Source organism: Protopterus annectens, chromosome 8.part0 (genome assembly GCF_019279795.1).
Source record: "Protopterus annectens isolate FY-2018-M chromosome 8.part0, PAN1.0, whole genome shotgun sequence".
Classification (NCBI taxonomy): domain Eukaryota; kingdom Metazoa; phylum Chordata; order Ceratodontiformes; family Protopteridae; genus Protopterus; species Protopterus annectens.
The window spans coordinates 452,283,914-452,301,477 of record NC_056741.1 but is presented as its reverse complement, the minus strand read 5'-3'; the positions used below and the strand labels follow the sequence as shown (position 1 = coordinate 452,301,477).

General features: G+C 32.8%; 1 protein-coding gene across 1 annotated transcript in view; it reads right to left on the bottom strand.

Annotated features, from left to right (window-relative positions):
- The window catches only part of NPR1 (natriuretic peptide receptor 1), a 3,300,976-nt gene that overhangs the window by 631,724 nt on the left and 2,651,688 nt on the right, over positions 1-17,564 (bottom strand). The window lies entirely within an intron of this gene.

The following is a 17,564-nucleotide window of genomic DNA, read 5'->3' as shown; positions in this document are numbered from 1 at the left end:
TCAGATTGATCTAATAGGAAACATTTTGTAAATAGTAACTTTTGATTTGGCATGGGGTGGGAATGATATAATAACAGCTCCAGATGAGGCCAAGTACAAACCTAAGCCTAAGAAGTGTAAATATTTAAAGTAAGACTATTCATTTTGTAGACCAACAGAACAACATCTACAAATGCTACTGTCACTAATTGCTTTGAATCTAAACATTGAATTAATGTCTGTTTTTGTTTTGTTTCCACTAAAACTTAATTATTCAACTTGTGCAGAAAGTTACATTTGGTGTTTTACTGGGATACATCTCATTAAACCTTACTTCAGGCATAGTTTTAAATTCAGCATCTTCTGATTTATCTAGTACAGATGTTTTTTTTATTTCACAGAAGATGGTTTGGTAATTAATGCTTACTCTTCATTAGATATTCATTTGGTTAATATTAAAAGTACAAGTACAACGAAATACATGGCTGAGAAAAATAGTCCATTGGTGAAACAAATAGAGAACAAAATCAACAAACCAACCGAACAAAACGCTGCCAAATGGTTCATAAAAAGAACTGAGAAATATAATGTGTAGGTAAGCGCTTTCACAACTGCTTCATCAGACCATTAAACAAGTAAAAAACAGTTTTATATATATATATATATATATATATATATATATATATATATATATATATGTATATATCAGACCATGAATTAACAATAAACCAATCATTAAACAGCGGCAATCAATCCCTTAAAGCAGCACATCAAAAAACACATATAAAATGGATATATTTATATATAAAAAATATTATAACCATTATATATATAAAAATAATAAATAAATAACCATTTATAAAAATAAAAATAATAATAATATTTATAAATACAATTGAATCCTAAGCCCTCATCCCTTCAAAATCAGTCTGAGTGGCACCTTTTCATATTGAGCCCACTCCCCTAATCTGCTCTTAACCTAATCATCCATTTGACCTCCCTGGTCTCAGTAATATTTCTTATGTCACCACCCCAGACCCTACACACAATACACCACACAACACTGACATGCCTACACATAATTTCTCAATTACTCCTCACCGTACTTAAATACATGACAAACTATCAAACTTGCATCTCTGCAAAGAGGAAATCACCCACCAACCTACACCCCCATATACTACCAACAACAGCACCCTCTTTTTCATTTAATTACAAATACACCTACAAAATCCCTCCAATCTTTTTAGCTACTAATATGTAAAAACTAACCTGAAAATACACCACCTCCTTATAAACAAATTCATATCTAAATGGTATTTCTACCTCCATCTCTTAGTCATTCATCCAAAATCGGGCAGAGACAGCCATCTTTACCCAGACTCTATTACTATGTCACAAACTGCATCAATATCCTCCCCAAGCTCAACAATTCTAGCTAGAAAGAAATCTGGCATAATACTATCTAATATTAATCTCAGAAGCATTTCCAATGAAATCCAAGAATTCTAAACATATCGAGCATTTTACAACCCTGATATATCTATAGTCATGGAAACCTGCCTAAAATCTCATGTAAAAGACAATGAAATACTACTGCCAGATTATAACAGTTTCATACGTGACGGAATAAATAAATGAAATGTTGGAGTAGCAATTATTTACAAAAAGGCTCTAGAACATAGCCTTTACCCACACCCTAAACCCATATTTACCAATTCAATATACCTCATAGCACATCTTAAACATAACAACAGAAAAGTCATCTTCATCACCGGGCTTTGCATCTAACCAGGACAAAGCAGTAACACAGCAGAACAACTTCTGCACTGTCTATATAACAATGGGTCTACTTCAGTAGAATGAATTTACACATAGCCGAATTGCAGATTTCAGAGATGACAACACTGAATGTACAATAAACTGAACCTGAACATTGCTGATATTTTGTTTTCTTCACAAAATTTTATATTTTCAGTTAAAATAACATTTACATAATATTTTTAAATATCATTTTAAAAAAAATATATACAATATTTACAATAGCCTGACTTTCAGTTATATACACTGTATGTTATTAAATATAAAATTAACAGATCAGTTATCAGAGATACAATATTAATTATTGCAGACTGTGCAACAAAGATATAACTTTCTTCAAAGGATTATTTACCAATGGCCTGGGATAGATTCGTAGTTCTTTGATTTTTATTTCAATGGATGCATTTGTCTTCAGTAAAATGTAGAATTCTTCCAAGATTGGGGGTGTATTTGAATTCCACATTCTGGTTACGCATTTCCTAGATATAGCAAGTATTGTCCATAACAAATACATATTTGTCTTATTCAGGTAGGGACCTACATTTACATTTAGTACAATCAATGCTTTAGTTAAGGTAAAGGATTCATTAAATAAAGCTTGTAAAAAATGACTGATTCCATTCCAATAGGATTTAATTTTATTACATTCATAAAAAATATGAATCCAGTCTGCTTTATTTGACTTTTCACACCTCCAGCAAAAAACATTTGTAGTAGTACTGATCTTTTTAATTCTATCTGGTGTTAACAATGCTCTATGTAAGTATTTCCAGTTAAATATTTTCCAGTACTGTGTTAGAGGTGTAATTAATTGACAGTAAGATGTTGGTTTTAATTTCTTCTGTTAACTGCAATGACTGACCTTTTGTTAAGAACTGCCAGTATGATGGTCTGGGAATTGTTTTATATGTTATTAACTCTTTATATAGATTTGAAATGGAATTTTTCTTTTCACAACTATTATATATAAATTCATACAGAAAACTTATTAGATTTGGAATATCATTAAATGAGGAATTAGTAATTAATCTGCATAAATATTGAATGTACATTAGAATGCTTTGTAAGGTTAACCAGTCCTGTGTTGGAATATTGTAAGCAGTTTTTATCATATGTATATCTAAAACATTTAATTTATGTGCACATTGAAACCAGAATAAGAATCCATTTTGTTCCCAGGAGGTTATTGTTTCCCTATATATTTTGTGAGGAATGTTCTTAGTGATGGTAAATGGGGTTAAAAGGTCAAACCAAAGTTTTAGATCTATGTTTGCAGTGATACGTTTCCTAAAGGAATTCATGTAATGATTAATCAGTGTTGTTTTAGAAGGTTTTGTTATATTATATTGTATACTTATGCATAGTACATACCAGGGATTGTTTGATTTGTCTACTATTACATTTTTTTTAACACATTAAATTCATTTGTTAATATAGCTGTTGTTAATTCTTTCCAGTTGGCAAAATAATTTGGGTTTATTTTGGGTTTAAGACCATTTTTATTAATTGCAATCTGTCTTCAAATGTTAATATAATTTTATTCCACTTTTCTATACATATTTTTCTTGTTTCAATAATGTTTTTATAATTTATTAATATTGTTTCATTTACATTTTTGCATAACACTATTCCTAAATAATTTAGCGTAAGTTCTTGTTTTCCTATGATGGATTTATCTGTAACTTGTAGTTCTTTTTTCTTATTTAAAAATAGAAATTTTGATTTTGATCTATTAAAGTGTAGACCTGAAATCTTATAAAATTTCTCCATTACTTCTTCTAGCTCTCCCAATGACTCTCTGGAGTTTGATAGTCTTAATAAAATATCATCAGCACAAAGCATTATTTTAGATATGTACTGGTCATAAACTTCTATTCCTTTTATTCTTGAATTATTGCATATTATTTCTACAAGTATTTCTATAGCCAAAGCAAATAAAATAGGAGAAAGAGGGCATCCTTGTTTAGTACATTTCATTATATGGATAGATTCTGAGGTGAAAAGATTTAATTTAATATAGGCTAAGTTATTAATATATATGTTTTTTAGTAATAAGATGAAGGGAGAAGGAAATTCAAATAATGCTAAAGTTTTAAATAGATATTCCGAGTTGAGGGAATTGAAGGCTTTTTCTATGTCTAATCCAATTACAAGTGTTTCTCTATCTTCTTTATTCACATAATCTATAACAGTACGTATCCTTTTAATATTATCATGTGGTGCCTGTTATATAAAAATCCAGTTTGATCATTATTAATTGTCTTTGAAAGTGGGATTTTCATTTTGTTAGCTAGGATTGACATGAATATTTTGTAATCATTATTCAGTAATGATATAGGTCTGTATGAGGTGCAAAGGTCTGATGGTTTATTATCTTTTAGAATTGGTGTTATGAGAGAATATTTCCATGAGGGTGGTATTTTTGCTTCTGACTGGACTTCTAGCAAAGTTTTATGAAAAGGGAGATTAGTGTTCAAGGGAAGAGTTTGTACATTTCCATAATTATGCCATCTATCCCTGGAGCTTTGGTTGATTTACTTTCTTTTATCTTGTCAACAATTGTTTTGTAGGATATAGGTTTTTGTAGGTCTAGTTTTAAGTTTTCTGGATTTTTTTTATAGTGATAAGGCTTGTATCTAAGTTTATTTGGTTGGTATCTAAATCTTTTTTGAAGTGTTCCATATAATGGAACCAAAATGCTTCAAGGATGTCTCCTATATCTGATACTTTTTTCCCTTTCTTTTCATGATATATACTACTAATGTTATTTGCCTTAGATTGTATTTTAATTCTTGTAGATAAGTTATGTAGATATCTGGGGGAGGTGGCTAATGATGAGTTTATTTTTAATTTTTCCAAGGCTAGACAAGTTTTGTGTGTTAGAATTTCATTATTTTTTTTATTTTATTCCTCTATTTCTTTTTTGACTTCTGGACAATTCTGATTTTTTTTAGATTTTGCTGTCAAGAGTCTGGTTTGCAAGTCTAATGATTAAGATTCCCACTCAATAAGTTTGTTTTTGTACCAGCTAAGGATCCTACCAAATAAATACGCTCTATTGATTTCTGTTGCATTATTAATTTCAAGAAATAATTATAGTTCTGACAACATCCAGGGTCTGAATTCTTTAATTTTCATGATATAAGATGGAATTCTAGTTAAGAGGATTAAAGGTTTAAACTTTATTTGGAGCTTCAGTATCAGACAGTCATGATCTGAGAAGGGGCATGGAACTGTTGAGAAGTTGAGGATTTTTGTTTGTAAATCTTGAACTACGAATAATTTGTCTATTCTGGTTTGTGTTCCAAATCTATGGTCTTTATGGGAAAATAATAAGGCTGTATTATCTTTTACTTTTAAAGTATCTATTAAATGAAATGACTCAATCCATCTTTTTAAGGATTTTGAAATAGTTGCTATGCGAAAAGACTTCTTGGTGGTTTCAGAAGCTTCTATGGTACAATTAAAGTCTCCGCCAAGTATAAGATTTCCTTTATAATTGTTGGAAATAAAATCTAGGTGTTTTTAACTGTTCCTGCTCCAATTCCTGAGAACCAGTATAGATTAGCTAAGGTCCATATTATATTATTAAATTTAATTATAAGAAATGCTAGTAGACCTTCTTTGTCTTCATATTTATAAATAACATTTGGAGTGATTATGTTTTTTTTTCCAGAGAACTGATACTCCTTTTGTCTTTGTTATATAGGAGGATTGAGCTAAGACTGTATAGTCCTTAGGGTTCCAAATAAAGCTATCATTAGTCTTAAAATGTATTTCCTGGAGAAATACTACTTGTGCCTTATTTAGATTTAAATAATTTAGCAAGTTTGATCTTTTATTTGCATTATTTAATCCATTAGTATTTAATGATAAGAATGTTAAATTCATTTCAAGTTATTGCTGGAAGAAACATTTTGCTTCTTTTTTATTTTGATTATAGTAGTTATACCATATTCTCTGATAACATTGCATGTTATTTTTATGTGTGTAAAGTTGGGAGTGTAATTTAATGTTCTTTCTTCTTTAAATACAAGTAGGGTAAAATTCTGGTCAGGCTTTAAAAAAAGCACTTCTATAAAACATTAATTCTAAAGTATCAAATACAAGTAAATATGAATTTCCCATTAAACATGGAATGAAAGTCAGTCCTAATCCAATAGATAAAGATAGATCTATTGGATTATCACTCATACCTTTAACCAACAATATCAACTGATGTGATATGTTAAATTATTATATGGAAAATTTTTTAACAGATATATGAAATTCTATATTATTCTATTATTATTCTATAGTATTTTATATATCAGGATGGAATGTTAGTAGTGTAAACAATTATGTTGACTTAGAAAATATCCAATATTTAGTTACCCTTAAGAGATCCCAAACATGTCAGATATGTCATTTTAGATAAATTAAATGCAACAGAGGAGCATACATGAAATAAGCCAACAACAAATAGATTATTACTAAAATAATTTCACTAAAAGGACTCTGAAGGAGACAATGAGTGATTAACAATGAAATATGAATTTACTGTAGGTGTACTGTCTTCCTTTATTTTCCCACTCTTCAGCTCACCAACTTCAACTTACACTTATGAAAAGACATGGCTTATCAGTGGTATCCTGACTCTGAGTAGAGGCACCCTACATTCTAGTGTGTAGTGTTTTTACATATTTATAGATTTACAAAGCAGAGTCTAAGAATGAACTATGATCACCCTGACAATTCCCACTCTGCATAGGGCACCTCCTGCTTCCAGAATGGGTGATCACATCAGGTCTAGAATGAATTTGTAGGTACCCATATGGTAATCAAGACTTACTTTAGGTAAGTGTTAATCAAATAGTGTTTAGAGCATGTTAGAGAGTTCTCGGGGCAGTTAGAATACTCTTAAGCCTCTCTTCCCTTGACCAAAAACAGAGATTTCCCTACCATTTCTTTCCCTTGCTTTAAATCAGTACTAATAAAAGAAATTCAGCAAACATAGGTAAACAGAAATAGCATTCAGTAGTCCGTCTTGTACATGACACAATACATTAAACAAGTCAGTGACTAACATCACTTTAGTAAACATTATAAAGACAGATTAGAAATAATTTCCTAGCTCTTTAAATTTTCTGATAAAGCAAAAAGATAACAATAAGCTATTTTAACTAAAAATGTAAAGCATTTCAATTTTTCCTTGCATGTATAGATTTCTACTTAAATTGTAGTGTCAATAGCTGTCTTTGAAATCTGTACAATACTTCTTCAAATTATTCCTTTTTCAATTCAGGTTTTGTTTTGTCAAAATGGCAACAATATTTCAAGGGCACAATTAATACTTAGACTGATGTTTCAAATAAATAACTTATCAGTTGCCAATTGAATTAGTTTAGAATGTATGGTTAGTGCAAATATAGCATGTTGTGAAAATAATATGTATTTTTTCGCGTGCTCTAGAGACTGTCATATACAAGTGACATATATAATGTAGCATATATAGAACAAATAGCTTATGGATTCAGGTTGTTAAAGTAAGTTATGCTTATTAATCAGGCAGTTTCATTAAAGTTCACAAGTAATTTGGGGACATTTCAGTTGAGTTTCCAGGAATGTGTAGTCCAATGTGAATAATTTATAAAGTATTTACAAGTTGTTCTATTAAGTTATCAAATTTACCCTTCCTTAGATTGTAATTCAGTTTAATAGCTAAGCAACATTACTTTTTTATTTATCTGCGAGGCTAAATGCATTTCGCAGATTCACAAAGTCCATAGAAACTGCTGCAGTTGTTTTCTGTTTGCCATGACAATCAATGCTAATCAATGAGTGTTAAAAAAAGCTGAAATAGTTCACGAGGCTGATAGAATGTAAAGAAAGCTTCACTTCTCACAAGCAACAGTACATTTTTCCCTCATTTTATATATTATGTTAATATTATAGGAAATAATTCAACTGACAGTATGTATATAAGCGAAACATTTCAGAGTTAATCGCTAACATGTCCCATAACCCATTAAGCATAACAGTGTCCACCATTAATCTAATAACTATTGTAATAACATCTAATTGAGTCCACTTTTCCTCATAAACATGTGTCACAATTCATTAAACAAAGCAGAGTCTAACATCTGTCTAATAATCATTATAAAGACAAATAATAGTAATTTCCTAGCTCTTCAAACTTTCTGATAATGCAAAATGTTGACAGTAAGCTATTTTAACTGGAAGACTAAAACATTTCAATACTTCCTTGTGAATATACATTTTTACTTATACTGTAGTGTCAATAACTGTCTTTGAAATCTATGCATTACTTCACTTCTTTCAAGTCATTCATTTTACAGTTCAGATTATATTTTGTCAAAATGTCAATAGCATTTCAAGGGCACATTTAATATTTAAACTGAAATTTTAAATGAATAGCTATCAGTTACAAGTGAGTTTGTACAGAGTGTGAGGTAACTGCAAAGATAACATGTTACAAAAAGTAATATGTATCTTTTCATGTGCTCTAGAGACTGTCAAATTCAAGTAACATATAAAATGTAACTTTTACAGTGCAGTGCAGACAGTTTGTGGAATCAGCATGTTAAACTGAGTAATACTTTTTAATCAAGCAGCTCCATTTAAGTGCACATGTAGTTTCAGAACATTTCAGTTGTGTTTCCAGGAATATGTAATCCTATGAGGATAAATCATAAAATATTTACAAATAGTCCTATTATGCATTTATTTTACCTTGCTTAGGTTGTTTTTCATTTTAATAACTAAGCAACATTACTTTTTCTTATTTGTTATCTGTGAGGCGAAATGCACTTCACAGGTTCACAGTGTCCTTAGAAACTGCAGCAATTGTTTACTGTTGCTATGGCAATGCAAACAGAATGTGAAGAAAGCTTCACTTCTCTTAACCAACAGTACATTTTCCCTCCTTTATATATATATATATATATATATATATATATATATATATATATATTTGTTAATACTAAAAGGAAATAATGGTACTTACGTATTATCGCAACCAGATTTTAGCAAAAATACCACTTGCTTCCTGATATCGAAATCTGACCATTAGTGGTTCATAACTGTCATATAGTGTGTTTCCTTTAACAATAGTGTTTTTTTTTTTTCAGGAGTGTTTTCAATAAAATGTAAAAAAAAAAAAATGCTGTTCCTTTATGCACTTTACTGCCAGTAGCATGTCGCTTACTGAAAGTCTGTCCGATGAACATTCCTTTTTTCGTGGCAGCAAATGCTGATGAATAACTGTCATAATTGCTTTTGAGTTTCAGGTATCACAGCTGTGTCATTGCCTTCCTGAGACTCGTACAACACAGTATTTTGCTTAGTTTTACGTGTTTCTGGGATTAAAAAACACACAGAGGGATGCCTCCTCACCATTAGGTGTCCTATTGAATGGAACACATTTAGCATGGCATGCACTTTAACAAGAAAGAGAAAAAAAAAGACTTGTTTTTGAGAGAAGGTGGTTTTAAGAAGGGTTATGAAGAACAGCGTGAGAAGTTACTGTCGCTGTGGATGGAAGCACCGTTAATGCACAAAGGAGATAGCTGCACACATGCTGGCAGTAAAGTGCACACAGCCACAGTGACACACTGACTTTCTCCGTTGTTCTTGACACCCCATCTTAAAACAACCTTCAGTGTGAAAGAGAAGACATTCACTGACATTTGTACAACAAAAAACGGCCAGATTTCCATTTCGGGAAGCAAGTGGTATTATCGCTAAAATCTGGTTGAGATAATACGTAAGTACCGAAATAAATCAAAGGACATATGTACATGAATGGAACATTTCAGAGTTAATCATGAATATGTCCCCAATCCCAATAAGCATAATAGTGACTATCATTAATCTAATAAATATTATAATAACAATTAATTAAGTTCACTATTCCAATTAGTCTACCTTAAAACTAGATTATTTTAGACTTATTTATATATGTATAGATAGTGAAATATTAAATATATACAGACTATATTAGTATAGTAAATAGAAGAGAATTTAGAAAGGGAGACAATATGCAGTTAAAATAAATAATGAGAAAAGAAAGAAGAGAGACAAAAAAAGTGAAAATTAAGAGAAAATACACATATACTATGTATGTTGATTTAAAGTATAAATATTTCATGTGCTATATAACCCTTCTTCTGTGAAAAAAAAAGTGCCCTGTTTTACATACCCGAGGTAATGTGAAAACTCTCATCTGTCATATATTTTCAAAAAATATAGATAAAGATTCCAGTAGTTAGTTACCTTTATTTTAAAATTCCAAGCAGTAAAATTGGTCCTTTAAAGTAATGTTAAAACAATTCATATCATAGTAGATGCTTTGAGAGATTTGGCTGTAACAGTATCAGTCTTTTGCTTCTTCTTTTTGATGTCTGTCCAGACATTTGTTTCTTTTGTTCTCTTGAGAGAAGGTGACATCCAATCCATATCTTCTGGTAAAGTAGTCACATTATTAGTTTTAATAAATGAAGAGGCTTCCTCTAAGTCAATAAAAGTCCTCATCTCATTGGCATACAGTATTCTTATCTTAGTTGGATATGTAAGTTGCGCCTCAATGTTATTTTGTTCCAGAAACTTTATCATTGGACACACTTTTTTCCTTCGTTCCATTATTCTAGATGAATAGTCGTTATCAAATCTTATCAGGCTCTGTTTATATTTTAGAGGTGCCTTCCTCCAAGCAGATCATAAAATCATTCCCTTGTCCAAGTATGAAAGAAATTTGATAATTATTGACCTAGGAGGAGAGTTTGAGTTAGTGGCAGGTTTCCCAAGAGCTATGTGTGCCCTTTCAATACCAAAGAAAAGTCCTTCTTTTAAATTTAAAAAGTCAGGGATCCAGCTTGATAAAAAGGACACAATATCCTCACCTTCTGTGTTTTCAGGTAATCCAAAAATCCTGAAGTTATTTCTCCTCTCTCTATTTTCCAAGTCATCTACTTTATTAACAAACCAAGTGTTGTGTTTAAGAAGCAGTTATTTCTGTGTTTCCTCTTCCTTAAGTCTGCTTTCTAAGTCATTTAGAGAAACCTCTAATCCTGTTATCCTTGTCTGGTGGTGTTGTAGCATTTCCTAGCTGGTGTCAGTCTGTTATTGACTGCTCGTTTTAAGATTTTCTAGGTTCTCTTTAAAATCATCCATCTTCAAAGACAACTCCTGCAGGGTAGATGTCATCTTTTGTAGTTCCTTTTTTAAGCAGTATCCTGGTGAGAAATCCTTGAGTTGCTCGATTTAACAAGTGAATATATCTCCAAGATTTTTGACAGGAAATTATTTGTAAAACTTCACCAAAGTTTCTAATTATGTAAATTATTCCTTTATCTATAAGATTTTATATTTTGAAGAAAAAATATTTTTTCCTAGTCTTATTTAACTAGTTATATGGAGTTCTAAAATACTGCTGCTTTCAGTTAGCCATTCAGGCTCCACCCCCATTACTGGTATTTTTTACAGGGAACACAGATACTAGGCCAACATGGGGAAATTTCCCCTTTTTCCCCACTATAGTGTGATCCTGGAGTTGGTATATTTAGTTAGCGGCGTGTGGGGGGCACAGCCCCCCACCTGGATGGGTTTGACATTTTTCAGTGTGTTATTTAGTTAAATGTTGACCAAGTGTCTTCTTTCCCTGTAAAAAACTTTGGTAATGTGATGGTTCAGTTTATTGCAATTTCAGTGTTGTTGTCTCAGTAATCTGCAGTTTGGATAAGTGTGAATTTGGTCTACCAAAGTAGACCCATAGCAATATATCTAAAGAAACTATTATAATAACTGACCTTAACATAAACTTGGACCCTAAAGATACAAACGCCCCATAAATGAATCGGTGGTAGCTAGTGTTGATCCAGGAGTAGCTGGTGTTAATCACAAAACCATTCTTTTCAGAACTTCATTTTGCAAACTACCCAAAAAGAACAAATGGGGATACTTGGAATTAATATGGCTAGGCTTGTAAAGGCTCTATGGCCACTAGCCTAGTAATCTTCTATGAACCTATTTGGTTTCTCACAAATAATAAGATACAGCTAGGATACATAAACATACCAACAGTGAAACCATCTTATACTGGATTCTTACAAACAAACCAAATAACATAAATTCCTCTGACTGACAGTATCAGTGACCATCTACTAAATTATGTTATCAATTTTTATTTTCCACAAAAATATTTTTTCTTGGTAGCATTTTATTTCTTCATTTATAAACTCTTTTTCTCTTTTACTCTTTTGTACCATACCCCCAAATTTATCATGCTTATATTTATACAGTTTTACTACTAATCTCTCATCTTTTTCATTTAACCACTTTAACAATTTGTACAAATGTAATGAAGTAGCATATACCACTGGGCTAATTAACCCTAAACCTTCTTCCTCTTAATTTACATACAAAACTCCTCTTTTTATGGGGTTTAATCTAGAACCCCATAAAAATGAAAAAATATCTACAATAATTCCTTTTCAAATACTGTTGGCAACATAAATATACTTGTTAAATATGCTGTTTTTATGTTAGTATTGAATTTGTCAAATAAGCATTTTTTTTCGGAATGATAATTTATATGGTCTCCACAAAAGACAGGTTTGTTTTATTTCCTCTATTGTTTTTTTTACCATTGAATTCTACTTACATCTTTATTCACAAATTTTATACCTAACACAGAAATTTTATTAATTGTTAAATATATACCCCCTATCTTTACTACATCACACAATCCTTTACTTTTCTCTTTATTTAATGCCATCCCTACCACCTCTAGAAACTCATTTGTACAAATTATTACTTCTTTTATCCAAATTTTATTATTGGTAATTATAATGTCATCTGCATATGTTAACAGCACTAGAGTCCTTAATCCTTCAGGTGTTACATACTCTACCTCCTTCATTTTATAATTTATTTCAGATACTATCACATTCATAACTGATGGATAGAGTAGATAGCTCACTGGAAATCCTTGCTTTACACCACTCTTCATATGTAATCATTGGCTTAACCAACCATTTACAAGTATTTTTATTTTATTATTACTATACATCGACATACATAATGTCCTAACTTTCTCACATATTATATTCTTTCATTATTACATGTAAGATTTAATGCCCAATTGTATCAAATACCTTATTAAAGTCTGCTATCACAATTTTTGCTTCTTTTTTTCTCTAACTGCTATTAATAATTATTGACAACCCTTCCCCTTTATACTGTACATACTATCTTCCATAATATTTTCCACTTCAGTTTCAAATATTTTTGTATTATTTTCATAAAGATTTTATAATCATTATTATTCAGTACTACCAGTCTTCAGTTTTTTTGTCTTCTATCTTCCTTCTTCTATATGAATTTAAGTTTTCCACTCCATAATTGTTTATATATAAAATGTTCATTTAACCATTCATTCAAAATCTTTAAAATATTTTTTGCCAATCCCTTAAATTTTTATACATTTCATGTCCTATCCCATCTGGTCCTGCAGCCAAATCTGTATTTACTTGTCCTAATACTTTATCTGGGCCATTTAAAGAAATCTCCTTTTCCAATTCTTTATTCTCTTTTTATGTTAACTTTTTCTTTCCATATTGTTTTCCACTACCTTCTTTTTTCTTTAAACATTTCGTGTACATATTGTACTACACTATTTGTAATCTTTTATTTCTCTATTTACACTGCCATCTTCTTTTACTAATTTGCTTAAGTAACTCAATACTTCTATTTCTCCTTGTAAAAATATATTTACTTATATAACAATTCTTGTAATTTTTCTTGATTTCTTTTGTATAATTCTTTTTCTTTGTCAAATTACTTTCTATCATGTGTTGACTACAACTCTTAGCTGAGATATATAAGTATCCTGTTTTTTTTATTATTTATACTGATTATTGTTTCTAGTAATTTATATATAGCACTTTTTATTGCCTGCTGCATAGTTTTTCAGTGTATTTTTATTGCTATTAACTAATCTGCATTGGTAACTGATTTATTTGCAGTTAAAAAAGCATCCTGTAGAGTCTTATTGCTCCTTTATCTGTTTAAATACTTTCATTTTGTGGCTTTCTGTACTGCTTACTGTCTGTAGGCTAATGCTTTAGTATTGTCCTAGTTCAGAATTGCTGGTTCTGGGCTTGTTTGTTTACACAGTGATTGTTCAAAGCACATGAACAGGCCATCTTGAATTAGCTGAAGCCTTTATTTACCTTGGCTAGATTGTGTTAATTGGCTGCTGGCTAGTGAGGGCTGGTTCTTTTGTGTTTTTCTAAAAAAACAAACAAAAAAAAAAAAGTTGTCTAAGGTTGTATCTTCTGGTATTTAAGCCTTAACTTTGAGAGGGTTTCGGTCTATACACATTGAGCAGAGTGGAGGAGAGGTGTTGACTACAACTCTTAGCTGAGATATATAAGTATCCTATTTTTTTCGATTATTTATACTGATTATTGTTTCTAGCAATTTATATATAGCACTTTTTATTGCCTGCTGCATAGTTTTTGAGTGTATTTTTATTGCTATTAACTAATCTGCACGGGTAACTGATTTGTTTGCAGTTAAAAGCATTCTGTAGAGTCTCATTGCTCCTTTATCTGTTTAAAAACTTTCATTTTGTGGCTTTCTGTAGTGCTTACTGTCTGTAGGCTAATGCTTTAGTATTGTCCCCACCCTCCCTCCCTGTTGGTGTCTTGCTGTTTCCCAGTCTAGTGTCATTTGCTCATTCTACCTAATACAGAGAAAACATTTGATAAGGCCTTCTGTTTCTCATTTTTCCCTTAAAAAAAAAATAAATAAATAAACAAATAAATTATTTTTGCCTGAATCTCCTTGTGTTCTGACTGTCTTCTCAAGCATTTTGGAAATATAGAGTATATTTTAGAACATTTATTATAACTGTAATTGCCTTAATATTCCTACAACTCAAGTGCTCTAGGTTGCACTGCATCTGAAGTGTTTGTGTGTTTTAGCTGCTTTTCTGTATAAATAGACTTCTCTGTATATGTAGACTAGCTACTTATTCTGCTGTGTTACTGCCTCTTAAATCGTTTTTCAGTTGTGCACTTGCCTTGGTTCATTTAAAAAGTTTTAAATTGCTAATTTTGTAGAGTTTTAATTGCATTTACTGTTTAGGACTACACACTCAAGTGTGTTAGCCTTTTCTGTGTTTATTTACTATATTATTGCATTGCTTAGCCTGTTTCAACAAAAAAAATACTATCTTGTTTGCTTGTTTCCCACCTTCTGTAGCCAGTCCATATCCCAGGCCTTGCTTGTCTCAGGACTTTATTTTCTGTGCTCAGAACTATCCAGACCTTGCTGTGGTAGAAGGAAGTCCTACTGCTTACCAGTGGGACTAGACTGGTGAGCATTGTACTGCCTATCTAATGCTAGAGGAGTGGTTACCAGCTCTGAAATTGTAATTTTTTATTAGCCTTTTTGGGCTGATTTCTATCTCTTTCAACTTTATGGCTTCAAAATGCCTGTGTTTGCACATTTTTCACATCGTGCAGCACTGTGAGGCTACAGTTAAACTATTCCAGGTGCCAGAAAGTCTGCTCTTCAAATTTTCCTTTAGAACTAGCTGGTTTCTCAGTAGAAGCACTATATTCTGAACCCCTGTGACTAGCACTTGCTCTAGAGGATGCTGGAAAGCACTAGGAAGCCTGAAACTGATTCAAGCACTCAGCATTCCTTGTCAATAAGGAGAAATTAATCATAGGCACTAAACAGCCTATAATTGCAAAGTACCTTGCAAAGGTAAGGGAAAACAGCTCTTAAACTTTACAAGAAAGCACTAGGAAGCCTGAAACTGATTCAAGCACTCAGCTCTCCTTGTCAATAAGGAGAAATTAATCATAGGCACTAAACAGCCTATAATTGCAAAGTTCCTTGCAAAGGTAAGGGAAAACAGCTCTTAAACTTTACAAAAAAGCACCTAAACAGGCATGTCCAAGGGTCAGCTTCCGGTGATTTCTCCTGTCTACCCGGTGAATCTGGGCATACTGGGGCAGTGCGGAAACTGCCTCATGTACACAGACAATCCTCTCCTCCTACCACTCAACACTACAACCTGCGAGAGATGCACTTACATAGCCAAACTGGAAGCAAAGCTCTCTCTGGCCAAGATTGTGCTAGACAGTCAAGAGGAGAAGGTTAACACCTGCATTACACCTCAAGCAACTCATAACCCTTCAAAACCCACACCATCAACACCCACACATAGCAACATTAAACCCACATATGCGGAGGCCCTTAACATTAACCTGCCCAAGCAACAAGGACCTCTGAAGCCAAAATGCAAACAAACACCAGTCACAACCAAAGTGACACATAGCTCACAACACCAGTGTGCCACCCAACAACAGCCCCTAAGGCAAGACAATGTACCCAACACTTTAGTCATAGGTGACTCTATAGTCAGGCACACTGATGTCCCACTCACCAGGCTGAACAAGGAGAAAATTACAGTCAGCTGCCTGTCAGGTGCCAGGATCTGCCACATAATGCATGCACTCAAGTCACTCCACAACAAGTACAAATATGACTCTGTCATTGTCCATGCTGGAGTGAATGACTTGAGACGTACCTCCCTGAACTACATGAAAAGAGACATGGAAGAGCTCTTGGATCATGTGATCCAGGCAGGTATGACCCTAGCCCTGAGTAGCATCCTGCCTTCACCCAGAATGATACCACAGTATAAGGACAAAATGATTGACTTCAACAATTGGCTAAGCTACTGGTGTCATTCAAAGGGGTTCCAGTATTTGTCTGCCTGGGAAGACATGATCGACAAACCACGATGCTTTGCCAGAGATGGTCTGCTCCTGTCACCCCTGGGATTCAGGTTACTGGCTAAAGCTCTTGCCACCCCTATAGTGCCTATTTTAGGCAAGGTTCAAAGGATAAAACCACCACCGTAACAGATACAAGCATGCAAAATCTGAAGGTAATGCTACTCAATGCTAGAAGTCTAAACCTCAAAATGCACTCTCTCAAGGCACTCCTAAAAATGGAGAACATCAATATCTGTGCAGTAACTGAGACCTGGTTCAAGGCTCCAGAGAACACCCCTGCAATACCAGGCTACAACTCTTACCACACTTTTCAGCCACAAAACCAAGACCGAAACACTTTAGGGGAGAGGGGTGTCCATATTCATCAAGGATATTCACATCTCCAGGCTAGTTGCCCAACACAATGCATCTGAAATTCTCCAGGTGCAACTAACACTAGGTTAGACTGCAATCCAAATTGTAGCTTGCTACAGATCCCCCACCATGACCCAGGAATCTCACTACACCTTCCTAAACATACTGTAAAATATTAAGATACAACCAAACACCCTAATACTGGGTGATTTAAACTACCCTGCCATTAATTGGGAAAACTACTCGAGTACCAACTCCTTTTCCCAACGGTTCTTGGAATTCATAAATTCTGACGCCCTGGATCAACTAATCCATTGTCCCACCAGGGGCTCCAATATGCTAGACCTGGTCATTACCAACATGGGAGATAGATGCTCCACACCAGTGGTCACCCCCTCAGTGGTCAGGTCTGATCATAAGCAAATCACCTTTGACATCCACATCCCACCCCCACCCCCCAGTAAGGAAACCTTAAAAAACTTCTCCAAAGCCAACTTCATGCTACGGAAGTCAGAAGTGACAAACTTCACAACACCCATGCAGATGGGATCTGGAAGTTTGACTGCAGAATCCTACACTAAGGCACTGTACGAG